This window comes from Maniola hyperantus, chromosome 16, assembly GCF_902806685.2.
Source record: "Maniola hyperantus chromosome 16, iAphHyp1.2, whole genome shotgun sequence".
NCBI lineage: Eukaryota > Metazoa > Arthropoda > Insecta > Lepidoptera > Nymphalidae > Maniola > Maniola hyperantus.
In genome coordinates this window covers 5,673,818-5,693,793 of record NC_048551.1, presented here as the reverse complement: position 1 = coordinate 5,693,793, position 19,976 = coordinate 5,673,818, and the positions used below count along the sequence as shown (strand labels likewise).

Here is a 19,976-nt window from a genome sequence, read left to right as displayed (position 1 = left end):
AATTAGTGGGCATGCCTTACAGTGTAATTTTCTCTTGTGAAAGGATGTGTTAAGGCTTTAGCTAACGGGTACTTGTCGAAGTCTTCCGTCTATTATGCAGAATTCCCTTTGAGAATTACCAGCAGAACCGCGTCTTATCCCATTGAATTCGCGGGTGAGGCGACTAAGGGAATATAACGGAGAGCGGGCAGCAGCGTCCTCTGTGCTACTAATTACATCTACTGCTATCACCAACCCGTCTACCCAGCGTGGTGATTATGGGCGAACCCTTCCGTTGCGAGAGTTGCCTTTAGTCCAGCAGCAGTTATCTAAGGCAATTTAATTGATGACTACAATTTATAGATATGGGTAAACATAAGTTATTAGATTCTCTAACAATATTACGATGACACAAGCAAAGTTCATATAAAGCGTTTAACAAGACAGAGTTCCAATTTTTCCAGACTTTTTTCAGAAAGTAAAGCCCGTAAAAAACAGCAAGAACTTTTGATTGCGCTAGAAAATTCAGCTGATAAAATATGCGGCCTAACTTGTATATTCAATTTGTACTAGGTGTATTGGTTTTGCTATTTTTACAGTTGTTTTTCCTTATTCAGAATCTGGCCCACGCAATTGGATATTTCCTTTCCGATCATAACATTATTTTGATTTCATTATCTCATACGAAATACCTACTTGAAACGACAAAAATACGAACGAAAACGACTCAATTTTTATATGCGATAGAGCTGTCTGAAAATATACCTTATATTTTAAACTTTCTGTAATTTTCTACTAGGTTTTCCCGCAACTTCGTTAGACTTATGTTATAATATGTAGGTATGCAAGACTCGAGTTTCTAGACTCAGTGGTTGGAGCTGTTCGTTGATAATATGTAGTCAGTTTATCAAATCTTGGATAGAAGCAGATGATATTTTACGGAAGTCCATGATACAAGGAACCACAATCTTAATACGCTATAATCCGCCAAAACAGACAAATCTGTATCTGTGTGTTATATCGCATCCTGCACGTATGTACTCTACTCTACAGATTTGTTTGTGTTGGCGGATTACAGCGAATTAAACTTGTGATTCCTTGCCTATAAATATTTTAAGTAGATACTTACCTACCTATTGGCTACTGGTATGACTTATGAGGTAATTACTGTTAACAATATTGAGTACTAGATTATGCCCGCGACTTCGTCCGCGTGGATTTAGGTTTTTTGAAATCCCGTGGGAACTCTTCAATTTTCCGGGATAAAAAGTAGCCTATATGTCCTTCCCCGGGATATAAGATAAATTTGTACCAAATTTCGTCAAAATCGGTTGAACGGTTGGGCCGTGAAAGGCTAGCAAACAGACAGACAGACAGACAGACACACTTTCGCATTTATAATATTAGTATGGATTCCACACATACGCTCAGTCATTTAGCAGATCCTTGGAGACGCAAAGTTATTATGAAGTAGGTACATTTACACATACAGCAATATAGGTACTACGGACTATATTCCCGATTTGCCTCATACATATTCGTGGGTTAATTATGTTTATGTAAATATTTGATGTTGTGTATGATCCCCTATGTTAAGCAAATATCACTTCCTGAATTAAAAGCACTATTAAGGCATCTTAAGTTACGAATACCTATATGCAACGTGCTTGGCTATAAAGATAATAATTCGAGTTTAACCTATAAAGAACACTTTTTTGGGACCAATAGAAGCTTATGTTCGTCCCTAAGATGCAAGCAATCTCTGTACCCAATTTCGTTTATCAAAGCTTAAAAATCAACTGACTTTACTTCAATAGGTAAAAGTTAAACAGACAGACAGTCACCTTATAATATTAGCATAAATGTATATGGCTATGCCCTTCCCGCTGCACCGCGGTGTAGTGCAGACGTGTACACAGTTGAGTGTTATAATAATTCACTACCTACCTAAAATTAATAAGTCGTTGCAGAAATGTTGTGAATTAAAATACAAGGGCACCAAAAATCAGCTGGTGGTCACTGTGAGTAAATTTAAAATTTATTCATGTATTAAACTGATAAAAATCAGCTATGAAGTGATAAATTTGCCTAGTAAACCACGCGCACCCGCATCTCCATACGTGATTCAAGCCCGAGTGAAGTAGCTACTGCGCGAGCGGCGTCGACTGCCTGCTATACCTACAGCGGCGAGTATAAAAACCTCACACCTGTGGAACCGTTTCAGCGTGTTTAGGTATATTTTAATCATGCCTAAGGAACGCTCGCCGCAGACTAAAGCGTACGACTCAGATCCTAATTTGTTGTCTTGTACGGAGCGTGAAAAAGATGCGTCGATTCCGTTTGTTTCGGATCGCATTAAAAGGAAAAGAGACCACACACGAGATGATGACTTAAGTTCCTTTATGGAGGAAATTAAAACGCTATTAGCAGACTCTAATAGCAAACAGGAACAAAAGTTCAAAGCCTTACAAAGAAGCCTCCAAACAATCGAACGCCAAAATGAAGAATTAAGTCGTGCTATGGAATTTATGTCCACAAAATACGAAGACATGAAAGGCAAACTTGAGAAAATGGAAGCAGAAAGGAAATCTAGTTCGTGCTATATAAGGGAGCTGGAAGACAGGGTGGAAAAATTGGAGAAAAATGCACGATCAGCCAGTGTAGAAATAAGGAATGTGCCGGCAACCCAGAGTGAGACGAAAGAAGACCTTATAAATATAATTAAAGACATTGGGTCCTCAGTAAAATTGCCACCGGACGCGTTGACAATTAAAGACATATTCCGCTCGACCGCGAAAAGTAACACAAAACCTATTATTGCGAGAGTTCACTACGGCAATAAAAAAAGAACAATTTCTGTCATCAGTAAAAAAAATCAAAAAGGAAAATAAATCATTAACAACAGGCAAAATTAAGAGAAGCGGCCCGGACGTACCGATCTATATCTCAGAAAATCTCACACCAAAGACAAAGCGACTCTTTTTTAGTGCACGCCAATTTTCACAAAGCAACAGCTATACATATTGCTGGACTTCACACGGCAACATATATATACGGAGGAAGGACGGCGAAACCGCAGTTCGCATCACTTGCGAAGAAGACTTAAATAGGTTGATAAAAAGTCCATGACTATTTATTGGTTTTAATAGGAAATATCTCATTATAATAGAGAGTAAAAAAATTGCATGCAACATTATTTACAAAAGAAAAATCCAAACTCACGCTACACTTTACTTACACATATCAAAATACACATTCACGCTTTCAATTATACGTTTTGACCATTTTGACGTACTTTTACACACCTACAAAGGCACAACAAACTTCCTAACTCAAAAATGTCACTATCATATAACAAATGACATACTATCCACAATTAATTATAAAATTAGCCAAAAAAAACCACTTTTCTACATATTATTGATCTCGCTCCACTTGCTAGCGCCACCATCACGCCACAATGAGATAAACCAATTAATACTTTACTTCCACAATGTTTGACGATACCGAAAACCTATGTAACGATATAGATAATACGTGCATAATACCCTGCCAGCAAATAGATGACCCAAATAAATTTATCATTGACGGAGAAAAAACTTTTAACATTATTTCATTTAACATCAGAAGTGTGAACAAAAATCTGGATGATTTCCTAATTTATATCTCTAATCTAAGGATTCACCCCGATTTTATTGTTTTAACCGAATGCTGGTGTAACGATACCTCGTAACCACCTCAAATAGATGGGTATAACATGCACTTCACCAAACGAAGCTTTAACCAAAACGATGGAGTTATTATGTATATCAAAACCAATGTTGCAGCAAGTGTTGACGAGGTTAATATAACGGATGCTAATTGTTTAGCAGCCAAAGTTGGCAGTATGACAGTCCTAGGAATATATAGACCCTACTGCTTTAAAGACGTGACTCCCTTTTTAAATTCACTGGATACCACAATCACTAAAATACGTACTAGAAACATAGTAATAACTGGAGATATTAATATAAATATATTAGACGAAAGTAACCGAACTACACTTGATTATCTAGATATAATTGCAAGTCACGGACTTTCACCGGCCGTATATTTACCAACTCATGATAAAACATGTCTCGATCACTTTATGTGTAAATTAGGAGGGACACCGAAGAGTTATATATTTATGACAGATATTACCGACCATCTACCTATACTATTATCCCTTTCAGGCTGCTTTACACAAAGAAAAGCAACGACTGGACCATACGTACGGACTAAAATAAACTACGAAGCTATAGGAACATGCATAAAGAACTTTGACTGGAGCAACTTTCTGACTATCATGGATACAAATGAAGCAGTAAATACCTTAGTAAACATTATACAAGTAATTATCATTGATAATACAGAAAACATCACAATAAGAAGAAAGAAAAGACCGATAAAACCGTGGATTACACTGAGCTTACTAAAATGTTTTAAAAAAAGAGATCGACTTCATTCACTTACAAAGAAACATCCAGAAGACTTGAGTATGAAACTGAAATATACAAGATACCGAAATACATGTAAAGGCATAGTGAAGAAACTTAAGATATCGTACTACAAAAATAAGCTTCTAGAACAAAATGGAAACAAGAGTGGAACATGGAATACAATAAAGGAAATTTGCAACCTAACCTCCAAGAAAAATATAGCTAATGAACTACTTAATCTGACATCTACACCTGAAGATTCACTTAACGTAGTAAATAACTATTTTACAACTGTTGGAAGCACCCTGGCAATGGATATTCTGAACTCTTTAAATATAAGTGAAGACCAATTGATTAAGTTAGTTAAACCAGATACACGACAATTACACTCGATACCAATGTATCCCACTAACATAAACGAAATCAAGGGTATATTAGCGAAATTAAGAAGTAATAGCTCACCAGGACAGGATAACATACCAGTGGATCTATTAAAAAAGAACCGAGAAACACTGTGCTATCCCATAGAACACTTATGCAATCTTAGCCTAACGAGTGGTATATTCCCTAATAAATTTAAGCAAGCTGTAATCATTCCCATATACAAAAGTGGTGAGAAAGAGATACCATCGAATTACAGACCCATTTCATTACTAAGCACCCTGAGCAAGATACTTGAAAAAGTAGTCAATACAAGGCTAACTAAATACTTAGAGAGGGAAAACTTACTAGCAAGTAACCAATTTGGTTTCCGTTTAGGAAGATCTACTGAGGATGCAGTGATATCATTAACTAATTTACTATCAAGATACATGGACAAGGGAAAGAAATGTGTCGGTGTATTCCTGGATTTAAAAAAAGCCTTCGATACAATATCTATACCACTACTACTAAATAAATTGGAAGATCTAGGAATACGCGGAACGCAACTAGATTGGTTTAAAGACTACCTACAGAACAGAGGTCAAATTGTGAAGGTTGCCGGTGTCAGCAGCAAGAGTAACAATATTACCCATGGGATTCCACAAGGTAGTACCCTAGGTCCGACTCTATTTTTAGCTTATATGAACAATCTGTGTAAGCTCGAAATCGAAAACGGACATATATTTGCATTTGCTGATGACACCGCCATCCTATTTCACGGTTCAACCTGGGAAGAGGCGCAAAAAGCCGCAGAGGTTGGAATTCGCAAAATTACGAGTAATCTAGAAGCAAACCTATTGACTGTAAATGCAACAAAAACAAAATATGTTTGTTTTAGTATAACTAGAGCATCGCGGCCTCCGAAGGATTTTAAGTTACAACTACATACCTACCCTTGTAATACATCAGATAGTAAAAATACCTCATGCACCTGTGAAATATTAGAACATACGTCGCAAATGAAATACCTAGGTATCATCATAGATGAAAACTTAAAATGGCATCCTCAAATTACAACGGTTGCAAAGAGAGTGCGAAGATTAATACCAGTCTTCAAAAACTTGCGGGACGTTTTAGACAAACAACTACTCCGCAATGTTTATATAGCGCTATGCCAATCCTTGCTTATTTACTGTATCCCTGCGTGGGGTGGCGCAGCAGCTACTCACATGATGGAGGTGGAAAGAGCACAAAGGGCCGTTATTAAAGTGATGATGAGCAAACCACGAAGATTTTCAACAGAACAGCTTTATAAGGATTCCCAACTTCTGAACACACGCCAATTGTTCATTTTACATGCTGTACTGCGCCATCATAGCTCCTGTCCCCCATTGCAGGAAAGAAAGCAAAGACGAGAAGCATATATTGCTTTACCGAAAACTAAAACAACTTTTGCTAGACGACAGTTCTATTACTTAGGCCCGTTTTTGTACAGATGTTTAAACAGAAAGGTAAAAATTAATAATATGAATAAACTTGGTCTAAAAAAATGTTTAAAAAATATCTTAACTAATTATAACTATGAAGATACAGAGAAAACTATTAATACAAACTTAGTTCACAATATCATATAATTTATTAAAAAATTAACTAGAAGTAATTTTTTTTTTTTTTTTTTTTTTTTTATTCAGATACAAGTTAGCCCTTTACTGCAATCTCACCTGGTGGTAAGTGATGATGCAGTCTAAGATGATAGCGGGCTAACCTGAAAGGGGTATGGCAGTTTTTATTAAACCCATACCCCTTTGGTTTCTACACGGCATCGTACCGGAACGCTAAATCGCTTGGCGGCACGGCTTTGCCGGTAGGGTGGTAACCAGCCACAGCCGAAGCCTCCCACCAGACCAGACCAGAAATTTAGAAATTATAAAATTCCAAACCCCTGCCAGGAATCGAACCCGGGACCTCCCACTATTAAGACCACAGCGCACACCACTGCGCCAGGGAGGTCGTCAACAAATTAACACGCACACACACACACACACACACACACACACACACACACACACACACACACACACACACATACACACACACACACACACACACACACACATACACACATACACAAACACACATACACAAACACACACACACATACACACACAATGTAATTATTTAGTCACAAAATTGAGCATGCAATATTTTTAAACTTTAAATTTTAATCCTATGTTCTTTTCTTTTTGTAATCATTAAACATAATTAGCATAAAATTCTAAAGAGTGAAACAAAAGTCATGGATGCGTCCGAGTCGTAATATCTCGCAAGACGACTGTGGACGCCTATCAATCGCGGTTCTTAGCCATAGCTTACGGACGCGTCCCATGGTTTGTTTCACGCTTTAACCTTGTGTTTTGTTGATTTATTTATTTTATATAGTTGTAATACCTAGCTGTAAAATATTAACTATTCAAATTATGTTTGGGAAGGCCCCTAAGACACGGGATTTCCTAGTTTAGGGGTCAGGATTCCAGAGAGTTGATTACTGTACTGAGTTGTTTTAAATAAATAAATATAAAATAAAAAAATAAAATAAAAAAAATATATGAAAACATTATGATGACCGAATAACCAATTTGTAGATATATCAATTATTATAAAAAAACAGTAGGGAAACTAACAAAAGTCTCTAAAACTAAGTATTTCTCAACTAAATACCTAATCAAAGAAAAACAGACCGACAGACAGACAGACAACAAAGTCATCCTATAAGGGTTCCGTTTTTCCTTAGTAGATAGATTTTTAATAAATTAGTAGATCCTTAGTAATAGATTAGATTTTTAATATACGGTTATTTTAATTGTACGGAACCCTAAAAATGTTCAAAAGAATGCAGGAAAAGAAAACCTGAAATCAATTCGATTTAAGTTGAGAAATAGTGGTCTTTGAGGTATCCACCTGGCATTTCAGGCATCGTGTTTTCCATCTTGACATTTCATTCCACGGAAAACTGGAGCATTTCGAACTGTCCCGCGTTGCGAAATTTTAAGGAAATTGCCACCGCCATGTTTGCTCTCTCCATACTTTGTATGACGCGAACAAAAACGGGTGACAGTCTAATTAAAATCTGACATTTTGCTGAACCGGTGCTGATTTTTGTCCACGATATTTTGAATAGGATTTGTAGGGATTTTTTATTCACTAAAGTTGTTGGTGCGTTTAAAAACGGAGTTTAGAAATAGATGAGAAATAACATTGTTTTTTATATTTCGAATACTGTCAACTGTTAAGAAGAATAAATAAATTAGTTTTGAAATAGCTTATGAAATAACTGACAAACGTTCCGTTTATTAACCGACTTCAAAAAAGGAGGAGGTTCTCAATTCGTCGGAATCTTTTTTTTTTTTTTTTTTTTTTAATTTTTTATGTATGCCCCCCGATTACTCAAAAACGCCTGGACCGATTTTGAAAATTCTTTTTTTGTTTGAAAGGGTATACTTCAAAGTTGGTCCCATTTCAATTTGGTGAAGATCTGATGAACATCTTCGAAGATAGATACTGGAACTCCTCAACGGATAAGAGTAAATTGCTCGCGATCAGTGTAATAGCTTAGTAAACAGTAGATTTTTAACCAGGCATAGCATAATTCCATGGGGCCACTAAAAATTGTGAAATAAAAAATTTTTACAAAAAAAATAAAAACCGACTTCGTTACATAAACACTAAAAATTGAAAAATAATTTAATTTATTACCGAATATATTATGTATACAAGAGTTAATATAGTTCCATAATAATATTTTTTGGGGTCGGTGCCAATGAGGTGCCATTGTGGAGTCCCATAAAAATATGAAGTCTAGACGATTCGCGCAGCTAAAGCTAATTGGCACCGGCACCAAAAAATATTATTATGGAACTATATTAACTCTTGTATACATAATATATTCGGTAATAAATTAAATTATTTTTCAATTTTTAGTGTTTATGTAACGAAGTCGGTTTTTATTTTTTTTGTAAAAATTTTTTATAGGCTTCATATATGCTTCATCTAGGCAAAGTTTATAACGTCAAAGTTTGGCTACAAAGCGGCTGTGTTTTCCAGTATGATGCAGTGTCAAAGGAATTAGTTTGTGGAATTAGAGATAGACTGGACAATTGCTATACGTACCATCTGCTACGACATAGCTATAGTAATTTTAATAGCAATATCTTCTACAATATTCTAGTTTATACGTAGCATTAAAGTCTGCGCATATACAAGTGCCGAGCTATAAGTTCGTTAATTAAGTTTGTAAAGGAAGATATATGTAACGGAAACTTTGTCGCGCTAACTAAGCGTGAAGAAGCTTTTCAATTAAACTTTACGTTTTCCAATCATGCATATGTACTGTACTTAATCTATAAGATAATAACGATTAGGTGGATTGTTTTACTTAAGTTGAAAATGTTGAATTTTCTCGTATGTTTTTTCCTACAATTAAATATTAGATCAAATCAAATGGTGTATTAAATATAGGTAGGTAATAAATTACACTTTTTGAGAGTCAGTTGTTGCATTTGTAAGATGATATTATAGTGGTGATAATTTTTACGCGAACTTAAAAACTAAAGCTACGAGAGTTCCAAACGCGCCCAGGTCTGAGAAGAGCCCACAACAAACTCAGCCGGGTATTCTTTTTATTAAATCAAAGTCGGATATATCAGCTAATCATTAGGCTGATACCCTAGAACGTACTTTGACTTTACCTATTGTATTGTATAAAACGGATACATACCACGATTAGTTAGGCGATTTTCAACTGCCAATATTTCGACTCGAGTTGCATGAGTCGTGGTCACGACTGCAGTGCTGCAAGTCGTTAAACCACGTAAGAAACTTAAAATCATTAGACTTTGTTCATAGGTCACGCTGCCGCGACAACGCAACCCACACCCCCTGGATGCCTGGTGTACTACGATCAGACATTAATCCAGCTTTATTCCACGTAATAACGCAGAGATATAATCACTTAACATCAGGTGACCCACCAACTCGTTTGCTCGCTTTTTACTTGACTAAAGCAAAGCCAAAACGAAGGGTTAATATGTATTAAAAAATCCTAATGATGCTGCTGCGCAAAACTGGTCAAAACTAGCCAAGTTTGTGTACCTACCTACTCAACTCTGATATAGGTAGTAAGTGATTGCAAAACTTCTTAATGAAGTAGTTTTAATCGCTCTTAACGTAATATGAGAGAAGGTATGTGAAACACCAAATATTAACGTAAACATTATTCAACCCTCGCATATGCATGAGTGTTATTTCATTACTACCTAATCGAGGATGATGAAATTCTGTGAACTTCTAATAAGTAACAAGTTTACACGAAGATAGGTAGTATTTATGAAGCCATAAGTTTACCATGTTTATGATATTCGCTTCATTTAAGCATACATATTCATACGGATATGGATTCAGGAGGGGCAAGAACATGACGCGTGGAAGACCCTACAAGAGACCCTACACAATATTATGCTTAGGACTTAGGAGTGGAGTCTTTCGGTTGACAATGATGATGACGCTTAATAATTATACATTTTTTACACAGACTTATTTAAAAAAGTAGAAGTGTGATGTAAAAACGAAAGGCTGTTTCGCTAAAGTTTGCTAATTATGTTAGTACGAAACTTAGTGGGGCTAAGAAGAAAGACGTATGAACGTAAATTTTGCCGACCCGAGTCGTTATCTAACGCTTTTCAATTAAACTTTACTTTGCATTCTGAAATAGACCATTTTGAACGATAAACTTCTATTTGTAGACCAAGTAAAATAGGTCACAAATAGATAGTCAACAGATTTATTTTAACAGACAGAGTTTATATTATTTCATCTTAGATAAAATTTAACAGATAGAGGTAAAATTGGAATACCTCGAGCACTTCACAAAGTAATAATTATTATAGTACGCGACAGATCGAGATAACAATCGGGGAGAGAACGTAATGTGCGGGTGTGCGGGACGTCTCCCCGCCTCATTTCATACCCCGATTGCCATCTCGACCTGTTACGGACTATAGCGTAGGTATAAGGTTCTATATAGATGCAGATCAGTTATCTTAGGTCATATTGAAAGTCCATAAAAACAAAATATAGGTACGTATCCTCGAATATCACATTATCAATTATTAAGAGGACTGTTTTTGTAGCGTGCTCAATACAAACGAAGTTTGTTTCTTCTTTGAATATTAAATCGTAAAAATGAAATTTAGTAGACACGCATTAGAAACTAATCTGTGGTTTGCCATTTTTCCGTAAAAATAAATGAAGTTTCAAAGTTACACGGGGTCACACTTTACAAACAAATTTTGACTAGGTACAACTTACATAAATAACTTTAAAAGCCGTGTTTGAAAATTGAAACTATAGGGATCGCTCGGTAGTTATCCAAACTTATCTTAAGAAGGAGGGGGAAAACTCCTCTTAAGAAGCTCAGCACTAAAAAACTATTCACTAGATTATAATAATGGACTGTCTGACTCTTAATATAGCAACTGAGTCTATCTATCCATACAAAAATGTCGTAAGTCAATCAAATTACACTATTATTAAGTAATTTTATTCGATTTCAGACTAAATCATGGGCCTATTTACATACATTATCCTAAGCGCTAAGTATATTTCCATCGGCCAGGCACCTGACCCCCTTCGAACGTGATAGATCACTTTAACTTTGCAAGTCAAAGTAAATTATATATAGGTATTATTGCAACGGAATGACTTGCTTCCGTTTAATATTGGTAAATAAATCATAGGTTGTTTATGGTCTGAATTTATCAATAATATACGCTGTAAGAGCTCCTTCACACAAGCGTTGTCAAACGTATGCGCAGAGCAGACGCGTATTGTGTTGGGGGCTGGGTGGGGCTCATAGATAACACACTATGTGGGGCTCTCAGGTTTCGTTCTGGGTTTTCTTTTGTTTTCTGCTATGACACCGTCTACTTTGTTGGTAATTTTAAGTAATTAAATTAGATAGGCTAACTTTAACACATGAATACATTTTAATTTATTTTTTCTGTGATGTAATCACAAATTCCCGGTTTTCGGATTTATTCATTTACTTGTACTATAAGACCTACCAATCTGATGGACGGACGGACGGGCAGATAGACATACAGACAGCCAGACAGACAACGAACGAAGTGATCCTATAAGTGTCCCTTTTTTCCTTTTGAGCTATGGAACCCTTAAAATAAATAAATATTAAAAAATAGGTGGTTAAAATAATATCGAAATAAGACCGAAAATCGACGTCCGATACAGAATTAAGAAAAGTCTTTAATAGGTAATTTCAAAACAGTTATTTATACATACCATGAACACTCTGCCAATTTAGTTATTCCAAAATAAGCAGATTCAGTAAGTCTCAAAAGCAATAACTAACGTACCTGAAACAGAAAAGAGAAACAATGATTATATGTGTACTACGAATCTACAGAGTAAATAGAACCAAAAAGAAAATGTTCTGTAATAATTAAGTCGCGCCATTTGAACCGATTCTTGGAAAACGACTTGTAAATGAGCAAAAATTAATTACTCTGTGCCGGAATGGTAGCGACGTTAAAGAAAACCGGCCAAGTGCGAGTCAGGCCTCGCTCTTTAAGGCGAGTCACCGAGGCGGGCAGCGCGGGTTTGAAGTAAACCGCTTGGCAACGTTCAAATTCTGTGTTTCAAACGTTAAATTTGAATTTAATAAATTATAGAAGTCCTGTTGAAAACCAAAATTTAGCAGGTTCTCTGTATAACTTAAAGACAAATATTTCCATATAAAAATTATTTGCCAAGTCAGAAATTTTAGTATTAAATAATTCGTTTTAGACTTTTATTTCGGCTTATTTCAAGATTTTATTTGATCGAGTGAAGTACTTCCTATTGTGTATCAAAGTAGCACATTCTTTAGACAATGTCTTTAGGTATATTTTATATTTTAGCAAGGCCATTTTTTAATAGTAAATACCTAAAACGTTTGATCTAGCAAACCAGTTTTTTCCGCTTAGCCTCGGTGACTCGTCTTAAGGGTTCCGTACTTACATACCTATTTATTTTTTGGTTACAGCTTACAAACTTCTTTATGAATCGGTCTTCAGTATTTGTTGTTTGAAATTTAAATACAGTATAACACGATGCATAATTTACCAAAATTTTAGTTTTTAATTACTTAGATAGGTATAAAAAGGGATTTGAAATTTGTGTAGTCCACGCGGACGAAGTCGCGAGAATAAGCTAGTTTTAAGTTAAGAATAATAATAAATATATTCGTACTGTAGGTACTCAATGGAGTTTTACACAATAATAACCCGACATACGTAAGAAAAACATATTTTTTTCAGCTCCTTTTTCATCTATCTATGGGAGCCAACCGCCTTGAAAAATTATTTAGGTAAGTAATTGAATTTCTGATTCAATATTCGATTTCGAGTCAACATTTTACACCAAATACCAAAATTTTAAGTTTATACTTAACTCATTTCGTCTGCGAGCTAAACAACCGTGACATGCGGATAGACAAGCATACACAGACAGCAGAGTGACATTAATAGGACGCCGTATTACTCTTTGGGTACGGAACCCTAAAAAAGATAATTGGATGGCACCAAAAGGCATTAGATTGATGTTGAGCCCTCATTACTTAGAGTTTGTCTGTTTTCAAGTAATTTGTTTTCTACAGATACAGGCAACTTTAATTTTCCGAGACAAGAATGTTCTATTTTTTTAAATAAAATTCTCATCCTAGGTCGTTAAAGGTCCCCTCTTTTGGCAATTAACTTTTATTTATCGTAGATTACTTAGATTAGTAGGTAGGTACCTACTTACCGACAAATTTGTTATTAGATCTAGTTTGATTGCTCTATTCTTATATTAAAAACCTAAACATGAAAAAAGGAACAGACTCAACTGAAAAAAGAATACTCAAGTAAATAAGCAGTACTTAATTAATATTTTTAAAATGTCTTATTCTCAGCTGAATTCAATGCCGATTACTTCCATTCAATTTCGTGTTAAGCGCAACGCACACCTGCAGCGTGGCACGAAGCCGAGGCGCAGTGACATTTTGCTAATAACTCAAATTTCATTTATTTTGGAGTAGCGGCGGTGGCACAGAATAATATAATAGTACTAACGGCGGCGGTGGCGTGCCTCATGCCTTTCGAGTCTTCTTCATGTTTTGTTTTCATACATATTCCAATTTCAAACGTATGCCAAAGTAAATAAAACTGAGTTAAAGACTCAGCTCCACTTCACGCTGTAGATATGCGTCACACTTAAGAATCACCAAACTTAATCAAACTCGAGAAACAACTAGAACGAATCTCTCACAATTATTATACCTACCTACTTTTCGTTTTAACGAGACGCTTCTACAATTTTAGTCTAATTATTTCAAATTGGTCATTGTAAAGAAAAGTCGGTACCGACGTTATTTGATAAAGTGTATGCAATTATTTTTATGTGAAGATCAATTAAGTTTAATAACGAATGTTAAAATAAGAAGACAACAATTTTATTTTATTGAGAACCGGAACATTACGCCATAAAAAGGTATCCAATGACTTTATGCAAGAGAAACTAGTATATATATCTTATGTACCTACGTAACATGACAATCCTTTTCTATAGGTAGTACATGTCATTTAAGCTCTGGTCATACATAACGCGTAGCAGCGATGCATTACGGTAGTCACAAGTGGATCATAAAAGCATAGCTGTCTCTATGTTACTGTCGTGCTTCGTGCATGACGTGCCATATGTTACAAAACAAACCTCTAGGAGCTGCTGATGCAACGTTGATTGCAGTCGCTCTTGAAGGTCTAAACTTGACTATGCATCACAACATCAATGAATATATTATATGAATGATTAAATAGAGTATTATCCAGTTATGTGTCATGCAAACATCAGTTACATCAGCATCAGTCAGTGAAGTACAGCAGCGACTAATGGCTATACCAAAACTGACAGCAAAGGAATCTGAAGGATGCTTTAGGCTCCGCTATTATCACGCTATGTGTCTGACTAGGGTTTTATTGCGGTGATATTTCATCCGCGTCTAAAATAGGAATGAAGTACTAATATAGAATGGGACGGAAGGGCTACTCAACTGCACCATTTTAGCTCCATTTCGCCTATGCATTTTATTTGCGATGCACTAACGAGACCATTTTAGATCTCGCCAGTCTGGCGTACCTAGTACCTACTAGTTTTCATCCGCGGCATCCTCCATGTGGATGTAGATTATTAAAAAATTCTTTATTTCTTAGTAAAAACTAGCCTAAATCAGTTCATAGCGCCTAGATCCTCCTCCTATTTAGAAGATTAGCCTGCGGCAGACACAACTTTTTTATGCTATTTTAAATAAAATATGTTTTCTTACTCTTAATCTTTTTTTTTTGTAACCTTTGTTTGATAAGTTAGTTCTAAGTTCTTTCGCACGACTAATTAATTTTCATGCTGTAGCCGCCTATAATTTGAATTATATATATGTATAATGACTATTGACTCAGCACCTAGGATTTGAGTAATGTAATTTTTTTGTATAATTCTGTTGGTGGTTCAATAAATTTTATAAAAATAAAACCTTTAAATATTATTTTAATTCACTTAAAATATATTTATCTGCTATAGGTGTCGACAGACGACGGATGAGACGAAGCCATTTAAGATCTCCCTAGTCTGGTTTTATATAGATAGAGAGCCTAGCAATATATAATATCTATTAAGCAGATTTTCAGTAAGTATATTGCACTGGGAATTCCCCAAATTCTGGGAAACAACTTCCCAAATGAATTGACGTAATAACTGAAGCTTCACGATATCCGTCTCGAATTATGACCGTGAAGGTTAGATGATTTAAGATTTAAGATTGTAGCATCGCGTAGGTCAGGTCGAGACGACCCCGCACCAACCCAGTGCGGGCGAGCGCGGGTGTCGTGCGGGTGTGCGGGTGTGAGGCCCTCATATCCCGATTGGCATCTCAACCTGTCGCGGACTAAAGTTACACGTATCAGCTATGATTGCAGTTCGTTAATATCGTATTTTACAAACATTAATGTAACAACTAACTTTTAAACTAATTAATGAGTGAGAAAGTATTGATTTAAATTTAAAAACTAACAAGGCGAAGTCATTGCTCTAAATAAACCTCTATAAAATCTAAAAAATGTAATATAAAGTCACATTGAACAAACTGAATTGAAACCAGATATCCTATTACAGCCAACGGCACTGAATCCATAGCGCATCGGGGTTTAGAAAATTCATTTTTATTCTCGGTGTGTGCATCTCCAAGTATTGTTCCCAGTTCCCACCGACTTCTATGTCGCGACCTACAAAGCTAAATGACAGCTGGAATTGATATTTCCTGAGAAAACTAGACTATTGGGAAATATCACTGTTCTATTTTAAACCACTTCTCGGCGTCGTCTGGTGTGGCATCATTAGACAAAACGTTTACACATATTTGTGTACCTAAGTTACACGGTACTGTAGCGAGAGTATGCTGTTATTGTAATTTTTTTTAATGGTAACCAACGTTACGTAACCAGTTACGAAATAAGAATACCTACTTCGTCCTTTCGTAACTGGTTATTAGTTAAGAAAATTTTATCCCGGTTCGTAACGGAATAAGATTAAAATTATGTCGTTTCGTAGTAACCAGTTACAAAAAGACATTAATCTTATATTACGTAACAAACCCGGATAAAATATTCTTGGTTAGTACCTAACCAGTTACAAAACGACGATTATAGATTATTATAGTCATGTAGGCATTCCTATTATTTTTTGAAACTTAAAGCAAATGTATAAGGTAGGTACCTATATGAAACGATAGAGTAAGGGTGTCAGTTTCTATGGTAGAAAGCTCGCTCAAACGTAAGCAATTTCGAACATTTTGCCGTTAGCGAATTTCTAATAGCACAGCAAACTGCAAAGAGAATATAAAATGACTTGCTCTAGCAGTTGTGACTGGGCGTTGATGAATGAGAATAATATCTGTTCATATTAATCTAGGCGGACTTGACACTCTGTCCTTCATAAATTAAGTCGCTCAACGGGTCTGGGGACGGGTCATTTTTATCTCAGAATCGATGGCCGCTGGGTCAGACCCGTTCTGAAGTGGAGACAGTCTCTACAACCGTAGTGTGGGATAACTTTAACCTAATGGGTCGAAAACTCTTATGAGATGGAGAGAAATAGGTGGATGTGAAAGGCGGAGGACATCAGACGTGCTTATGCTTAAGAATAGAATGGAATGGAATGGAATGGAATGGAACGGAACGGAACGGAACGGAACGGAACGGAACGGAACGGAACGGAACATAACAGAACAGAACAGAACAGAATAGAACAGAATAGAATAGAATAGAATTGAATAGAATTGAATTGAATTGAATTCATTTTATTCAAGTAGCAAAAAACCCGGCGGTTGCTCTTTTCAAGTCATCAATTTACAATATTATTATACCATACTGTACAAGCAATTGCAGTCCCGTGCATTGCTGGAGCAAGTCAAATCCAAGGTCCTTCCCATAATACCTCGGTCCAGTAGGTACCTAGCAGTGTATGCATGCAGGCTGATAAATGGACGAATAACATTATAAGTTAATGCTTACCTAGTTACAGAAGACTTACCTGCACTCTTTTTAATAGAAATAGTACAAAAATTTTGAAGATTCAATTCACATTAAGTATACCTACTCTGTTACCTGTACCAGGGAAATGAGAATAACTTCCTGTATCACACAGTATCATGGATGAGTAAGTATACAAAATATTTTATGCTATTACTATCAACCGTAACAGTTTGTTATAATGACTATTTTCGCTTAAAACACAACTACTGTATGGTGGTAAAACTACGGTATGGTTTGCTGTTACAATGCACCTTTCGATATGGTAATAAAACTTATTTTAGTTAAGCAAAATCACCTATTAATTCAGTGTAGATTTGTGCAGGTTCTTGCTACAGCTGTGGCATAATTCGTAACACGATGGAGTTGCATTACATTACAGCGGATTACGTTACGCGTGTGTTTCCAATTTTAAACGTAAACAATTTTTTGTTCGAATTAATAGGCATCTGTCTAAATTACCAAAATTACCAACTGTGAAAAAAAATTACAGCCGTTGTATACCTACTTATAAAATTTTCAGAACTTTATTCTTTTTTCTCTCAGGCGTTAGAATTATCCTATTTCTTTATAGTTATAGAATTAGATTTTACCACCAGTTTTACTTTTGAGGTCAAGCTATATCTGTAGGGCGATTGTCTACAACATGCATCAATCATTATTACAATCTCAATTCTTCTGATTGGCTGAATTTGTGCGATTCATGTTGCAACAATGCATTGTGGCCAATAGTGAGCGAGCATTAACCAATCAGAGATGATTGCGATCGTGACATTGTAGCTGTCAAACAACCGCGGTAGAGCCCCTGGTTCTTGAAACATTTTTTGATCAAAGTTACTATATTATGTATAACAGCTATATTCATTTATGTTTAACATAGTATGTTAACAACTTAACAATAACTTTATCTAAATATATAAAAGGAAAAGGTGGCTGACTGACTGACTGCAGACGACGATCTATCAACGCACAGCTTAAATTACTGGACGGATAAGGCTGAAATGTGGCATAGGCATCCGTTAAGAAAGGATGTTTGAAAATTCAACCTCTAAGGGGGTAAATTAGAAGCTTGAAATTTGTGTAGTCCACGCGGACGAAGTCGCCGGAATAAGCTTGTGGTTTTATCAAAATAAAACAAAATAAACTTTCATCTCGCTGCATTCAACTGAAAATAAAAAAACTTTTATTGAAACATTAAAGCGAGCGTATTGAACGAATAAAAGACCGAGCAAATCCTTTCAAAGTAAATGTATTACTTTTAAGACATCGCTGTTCTGTTCAACTCTCAATAGTTCGTACTTAAAGAAGGTTACAATAACTACTTACTTTCTCTGAACTTTACAGCTCATAGAACTTCGCGATGATAATAAGAGCTTACGATAAACTTTATTTGCAACATAAACTGGCTAAACTAAAAAGTTTTGTTCCTTTACGCAGTCTTTTTGAGTGGCAGTGCTTTGAATAATTTAGGATATACCTATCTAATACTAGATAATGCCCGCGACTTCGTCCGCGTCTTATTTAAAAATCCCAGGGGGAGCTCTTTAATTTTCCGGGATAAAGAGTGGCCTATGTTCTTCCCCGGGATGTAAACTAACTCTGTACCAAATTTCATCAAAATCGGTTAAACTATCGGGCCGTGAAAAGCTAGCAGACAGACAGACACATACTTTCATACTAGTTTACAATTAATTGTAAACTTCATTAGTTTTCTAATAGATGAAGTCTATAGAGCGTACCTACTTTGGCTTTACTCAGGACTCATAAGACGCAGTTTAAACGAGACGTTTTAGCTCGAAATAGGCTCTATGGATCTCAAGCTAAGATCTATAGAGCGAATACTTTGCTCAGACAAGTTTTAGGTGAAATAAGACAGATTTACGTCAGCGATATACCTACGTATACGCTGTCTCCAGAAGCTGCGATTCGAAATAATGTTTAATTTATGTTTGAGTCGCCTTAAAAAGTTTCGTTGGAAACCTTAAATAATAATAAACCAATAATAATATTATAAAACCTACATGCGAATAGTCCTGTCATCCTGAGCTACTAAATAATAATAATGAACATATTATTAATAAAATATGTAGGTACAGTTCACATTTTACGGCATGAAAAAGTTTTTTTATGATAGTCAGTTATTTGCCTGAGGATAATAATTTGACTGAGTAAAATAACTGGACAATATAATTGCATCCCGTAAAGATTTTATCGGTCATTTTTGAGGCACATAAAATCATATTTCAATCAAGAAATAGCAAGTAGGTACCTACCTTTCTCTGACTTTTAGGTAATGAAAGATTAAAGTTTTTTTTAAAGTAAATAATATATAATACTTAGTAAGGAAAGTAATAGAATAATTCTATTTCAATAGCTAAAGTTTTTAGTATAATAATATACTATGTAGAGTATAATATAGAGTGTATACCTATTACCTACACAACTGCGCACAGCAAGTATAATTTCATCCTAAGCTCCAATTAGCCTGCAACTGAGAAAAAACTAA

General features: G+C 35.6%; 1 protein-coding gene across 5 annotated transcripts in view; it reads right to left on the bottom strand.

Moving 5' to 3' along the window:
* ASPP (Ankyrin-repeat, SH3-domain, and Proline-rich-region containing Protein) overlaps positions 1-19,976 on the bottom strand; it is a 302,304-nt gene that overhangs the window by 115,206 nt on the left and 167,122 nt on the right. The window lies entirely within an intron of this gene.